The sequence below is a fragment of the Atractosteus spatula genome, unplaced genomic scaffold, assembly GCF_055471065.1.
Source record: "Atractosteus spatula isolate fAtrSpa1 unplaced genomic scaffold, fAtrSpa1.hap1 Scaffold_1, whole genome shotgun sequence".
NCBI lineage: Eukaryota > Metazoa > Chordata > Actinopteri > Semionotiformes > Lepisosteidae > Atractosteus > Atractosteus spatula.
This window is the reverse complement of record NW_028296652.1, coordinates 1,039,224-1,045,223: the sequence shown is the minus strand read 5'-3', so window position 1 is coordinate 1,045,223 and position 6,000 is coordinate 1,039,224. Positions and strand designations below refer to the sequence as shown.

The 6,000-nt window shown below is 52.3% G+C and overlaps 1 pseudogene; it reads right to left on the bottom strand.

Moving 5' to 3' along the window:
* Positions 1–3,544: 3,544 nt before the first annotated feature.
* Positions 3,545–3,718, bottom strand: LOC148810285 (U2 spliceosomal RNA; annotated as a pseudogene).
* Between the last annotated feature and the right edge of the window lie 2,282 nt (positions 3,719–6,000).

Sequence of the window (6,000 nt, the reverse complement as noted above, 5' to 3'; positions counted from 1 at the left end):
CTGCGGACATTTTTGACGTCTGGGCTGTCCTTCTCCTGAAAATCAATGTTAAAATCCCCTCCCATGATAATCTTTTTATTTGTCAAACAAAAAGGTGCAAAATTAACATAAAAAGTACGACGCTGAGAAGCCACCGCCGGAGCATACACACATATAAACCTATAACTACACTCACTCACCGTCACATCCACACACAGCAGTCGGCCAGGCACCCCAACCTCACTCTGCCCCACCACAAGGTCATGGGTCCCAAAAAGGATCCCGACCCCAGAAGAATGCAACCCACCCACACTCCACCTTGAAGCGCCCCTATCCCACTCCCTTGAAAAGTCCGCCACATCCCTCTCATTTTTCAAATGGACCTCCTGCAAAAAACACACAGTAAAATCCAAAGATTTTAAATAACCAAAAACCGCCGCTCTCTTAACTGGGCTCCTCAAACCTCTCACATTTATAGTGAGTATTTTCAACATAAGGACTGTGAAAGGAAAACCTACAAAAAAACCTGTCCCTTTACCCTGGGCCTTAAAGAACCTGAGAAGCGCACATACACTTCCCTCACAATCTGTTCATCCCTTCCACAAACAAAAAAACAGTCTAAAAATAAGATCCGTGAAAAAGGCACACATCAAAGAAAAAAAACCCCTGGGACAGGAAAACAAAACCCCTTCCCTCCCATTCTCCCAAAAAAACCCCACAAAGAAAATTGTCATGAGCATAAGCAAGTCTTAAACCTTTTCGTCCCATTTGTTCAACACGTCCATTGCTGCTATGTAAGCATCCCGGACTTTAGCCTCTTGAGGCCCACTCACTAGCAATTTCGAAATCCTTCTGGCATTCCCTTCATGTTCAAAAACCACCCCCGGGAACAATCTGAGGATATTTTTCAATCCCCCCGCCCGACTTGGTAACCTCACATTACCATTCACCCACTCACACCTCCTTAAGAAGCCAGGCGAGGCCTCCAACTGCTTCAGGAACTTTCCGTCCTTCCTAAAGACTCCGGCAGCGAAAGCCGCCTTCGCCTTGCCCGCGTTTCCTCTCCATTGCCGCTCGATGTCAGAAAAAAGGCACCTCTTGGCCACAATTTCTGTGTGAGTTTTCCCATAGACTTGGAAACGTTTCACTTCAGAGCCTTCAGTCACACACTTGTATTGAATGCCTTTCCGCTGGATCTCCTGATCTGCAAAACCAGCAGGCCATAAAACCTTTTTGCTCCGTTCATCCCACTTGCAGAGTTCAACAAAATCCCTGGGGAGCTCAGAGTCAAGCCAAAGACCCTCCTCTCTCCCCTTCTTCAGCTCTACCAGAGCCCCCACAGCTTTGGTGGGTACTGGGACACTTTCGCTCTCTCTGTACTCTGTTTCTGGGATACAAGAGGCCCCAGAGGACCCCAAAGAGCCGCCTGACCAAAGATCAGCCAGCCCCTCTGCTCTGACCTCACCCTCCTCTTCACTGCCAGAGGATGTGAACTCCACATCCAAGGCCTCAGAGGCAGGCACATCAACCAGAGGCAAGTCATCTGAACCTCTGTCTGCCTTTTTCACCGTCACAGCCTCCTGCTCCGACGCCTTCCGCTTCATGGTCTTCTTTGAAGTAGACGGCCCTTCGTCCTCTTCTTCCTCCACTCGCTCTCCCCAACTGAGCTCCTCCCCAAAAAGTCCAGTCCCGGCGTCTCCGAGCTCTCCAAAAGCTCATCATTCTCCATCTGGTAAACGTCCTCCACCTCAATCTGCATATGCAAAGGTGGCCCCGCCCCTTCGCCTGCAGCTCCCTGCACATCCCCTTCATGCGGTTCCCAGGCCTTCCCCTTCTCCTTGCCTTCCGCAAAAGGGGTTGTGCTCTGCTCTTTCTCTTGAAAACCGTCTTTCTCAGACTTTTCTCCTTCCCCAGCCTTTTCTGCCTGTGGCCTTTCACAAACAGCAATGCTTCTAAAGCCAGAAGCCTCAGCTGCGTCCATTAGCCTCTGCTCGTTACGAGCTGCACCTGGCCGGGCCTCTCCTGATCCACGCACCACCTCTGAGAAGCTTCTCTTTCTCAAAGGGCAGTCTCTGAAAACATGTCCTTCACCTCCACACAAGTTACACTTCATTTCTTCTGTACATTCTGAAGTAAAATGTCCCACTCCTTCACACCGACGGCAAACTCGCTCTCTACAGTCCACCACATTATGGCCTTTTTTCCTACACCTCCTGCAAACCAAAGGCTGTCCGTAGTAGTACAAGTAGCCCCGGTTAGGCCCAATTTCAAAAGTAGCAGGTGGGTGCAATAGGCTGTCAGGGCCTGAACCGTTGGCCTGAAAGCGCACTTTAAAGCGTCTCTTTCCAGTCCAGTAACCCTTTTTACCTAGAACCTTCACCCCCACGCCCTGAATGTCTACAAAACGCTTCAAAAAGCAAAGAATGTCCTCCTCAGGCACATAAGGGTTGAACATCGCCACCGTCAGAGTCTTTAGCTCTCTGGCAAAAAGGGGTTCAACATAATAGTCCACAAAAGGCTTCTCCCCCTTCTTACGATTAACAATGTCCCAAACGCCTCGCACTAGGCCCTCTGAAACAAGTGAGACATCAAAGCACTTCTTACCCGGGAAGTCCTGCGTACAAAAAACGTCCTCGGGTCCCAAATGCAAAGCCTTGCTGATCACGTCCTCTTCGAACTCGTCCCTCGACGCCAGTTCTGTCCGTTCTCCATCAGCTCGCATCACGAAGCGCACGGCGTGTCTCACTCGTCCCTCTCTGGAAGCAGCTCCTCTCTCCATCTTGACAGCAAAAATGGCCGGAAACTCCGCCACGTAGAAAAAAAAAAGTTCCGAGCAGGCCTCGAAAACCTTCGATCCCTCTTCCTCCCCCCTCTGGCCAAGAAACCAGCTGCGGTCAGGCCACACACTTGATCTTAGCCAAAAGGCCGAGAAGCGATGCCCCACACCGGCATTGGGCGGGCGCGCAGGCGTCCGGCTGGCGCGCAGCGGCGCAGGCCGACGCCTCTGGAGCCCGGTCCGCACGCGGCTGCCGGCCGCCCGGACTCCGCTCTCCCCCTCTCTTGCCTGCCTGCTTGCTCGCCTGCCTGCCCGCCAGTCCCGGGCGGGGGCCCTGCTCTTTGATCTTCTGTCAACGGCCCGACAACGACCGCAGCCGCGGGGGGCGCCAGCCGCCCGGCCTCCTTAGCTTAGGCCCCTCCCACCGGCAGCAGCTGTGCCCAACCAGCTGCAAGCGAAAGCGGACCGCCAGCACCTGCGGGCAGAGGCAAGGGGCAGCTCTCTCTCTCGGGAGGGACGGGGACACACACACACGCCTGCCTGCCTGCCTGCCGAAGAAAAAGAAAAAGTGTATATACTAAGTTTTTTGGAGGGAAAACGCACGGGAGCCGAAAAGAGGGCCGGCCTGCTTGCCGAGAGAGTCGAGGCGTGGGAAAGTGCACGGAGGACGGAACGGAGACGGAGAGAGAGACAGACACACAGATGGACAAGAGACGAGACCAGAGAAGAAGGAGCTCCAGTCCACCTCACTTGCTTGTTTGCTACGTCTGTCTTTTCACCGCTGAGAGAAGGTAGTGCACCGTTCCCGGAGGCGCTGCAATACCGGGCCGATGCGTGGAGAGGACAGAGCAAGCTCCTGATCCAGCTCCCTGTTCCAAAAATCCGTTTATGTATTGGATATTAAACTGATAAGAACAGAATTTTTTAAATGTTTTTATTAGAAAACAGTACAAATAAAGCAAGTTAAAAGTTGCTACTGTGAGGGTCATGGCGGTTCCAGGGGGGGGCTGTCACTCTCCATTCCTTCCATGCGGCTGAGCTCGGGGGAGCTCAATGGGGCTACAATGGGGCTCTTGCTCCAGGGTGGGCGTTTCCGGCAGGCAGATGACTACAGGGCTGCCGTCTTCCATCGTGTTGGGTGCCACTGTGTAGACGCCCATTGTTACTGGTCCTGATCCCTGCCCTGGGGGGAGAGAGTCCGAGGTGCTGCCGGCCTCTGAGTCGCTCGAGGCCGACGGGCAATCCTCCTCCTCTTCCATCCCCTCGGAGTCCGCAAGATCTCCCTGGTCTTCCTCCTCAGCCGTCCTCTTTTTTTTCTCCTGCGACTCCTGCTGTCGCTTTTCCCCCTGTTGTCTCTTCGTCCTCCTTCTTTCCTGCACCCCGTAAGGTTACCATCCCCTCCTCCTCTGCTGGTGCTGGCGCTGCAGTTCTTCCCCTCAACTTCAGGGGGCGCCCTTTTTTACCACCTCCGCCCAGGATCCGCTCTCACCGTCTGTTCCTCGTGATGTTCCCAGCTGCTCACCGTCCACTCCGTCGCTCCTCCTCCTCCTGTTCCCGTCCCCGTTGTCTTCCATCCTTCTTCTCCCCCTTACCAGGGGGTCTGCTACCCGCCGGCCGGTCTTCCCCCTCACTGTTCTCATCTGCCTGCCTTACCCACTCCTCGACGACCCTGTTGATGTCCACGCCCCTCTTGTTGCACTGCCAGTATAAGTGCCCTGTATCCCCGCACAGGGAGCACTCCTTCACCAGACAATCCCGTGTGTAGTGGCCCTGGCGGTGGCACTTCCCGCACTTTACTGCGTCCCACGCCCCCTCTCGGTGCCCGAAGGCTCGGCACTTCCGGCAGAACTCTGGCTGATTCCATTATTGGTACCTTTCCCACAAAGGAGAGAGGTCTTTGTCTCCACAGGCCCAGCTTCTGATGCATCTTACGAAGGCGGATTTCCCAATTTATTGCCGCAGAATTTGTCAATTGGAAATGAATCCCCACTACCTTAAAAGGTCCTACAACTGGGATCCCACCAAATCCGTCCTTCCGGCCCTTCTATACCCCAAAATATTTAATGGTGCTTTTGTTGATGTTTAAAAAGCCACCTGTCCCCACCCTAAATGTAAAATGGATAAGACTCTGTGTAGACTAAAATCCGAGCTTAAAAACAAAGATATGTCATCTACATAAGCGGCGACTTTAACTACCAAACCACTACTCCCCGACACTAGAATGCCTCAGTCTGTCATACTGTATCTTCCTTAGAAGTGGCTCAATGTATAAGGCATATAGCAGAGGAGACAGGGGGCAACCCTGCCTCACTCCGCGCTGAACCGCGAAACTGGGCCCCAAAAAGCCATTCACACACACACACACACACACAGGATTCCACGTCTTTATAAAGAGCCTGTAACCAACTAATGAAAATCGCTCCACACCCAAACCGTCTTAACACTTCCCAAAGAAAGTCATGCTGCACTCTGTCAAAGGCCTTGCTTTGGTCGAGATTTACCAACAGGAGGGGGAGGCCTCTATCCTCCACCCACTCCACCACATCCCTGATTAACTGCAAATTCCAGCCTTCAACCCCACATGTTTGGTCCACACCCACCATTGCCCCCATTACCTTCTTCAACCGACACCCTAGTACTCTAGCTAAAATTTTATAATCACAGCAGAGCAATTGGATGGGCCTCCAATTGTCTAGGTCCCTTCTATCACCTTTTTTGTAAATCAAAGTGACGATGCCTCTCTTTATAGTGCTACCCAACCTGTTTCCAGCAAGAATTTCACTGAAAACTTCCAGTAACAGAGGTTCCAACTGCTCCCAAAAGGTAAAGTAAAACTCAATAGGCAAGCCATCAACCCCAGGGGCACTACCCCTTTTTAAGCCATGCATTGAATCTTTCAATTCAAGTCGTAAGACTCTCCTCTAGCTTGGATACCTCCAACTGACACTCAACACCATCCAACAGATCGTCCCACCCCTCTCGACTTACTGTTTCCTCCCCAAATCACTTCTTATAATAATTGGTGACAGAAACCTCTATCTCCTTTACATCATCTGTGAGGCACCCTTCCTCAGTCCTGATCTCACTAAAGAGGACCTTCTCCTGCCTAGCCCTTACAGAGCCAAAAAACTGTCGTGCATGCCTCATCCTTTTCGAGAAATGTACCTTTTACCCTAAAACCAAGCCTCTCTTAGCCTTGTTTTTAAACTGGCGGCCTTATCCGCTTGAAAGATGCCTCCGGAGTT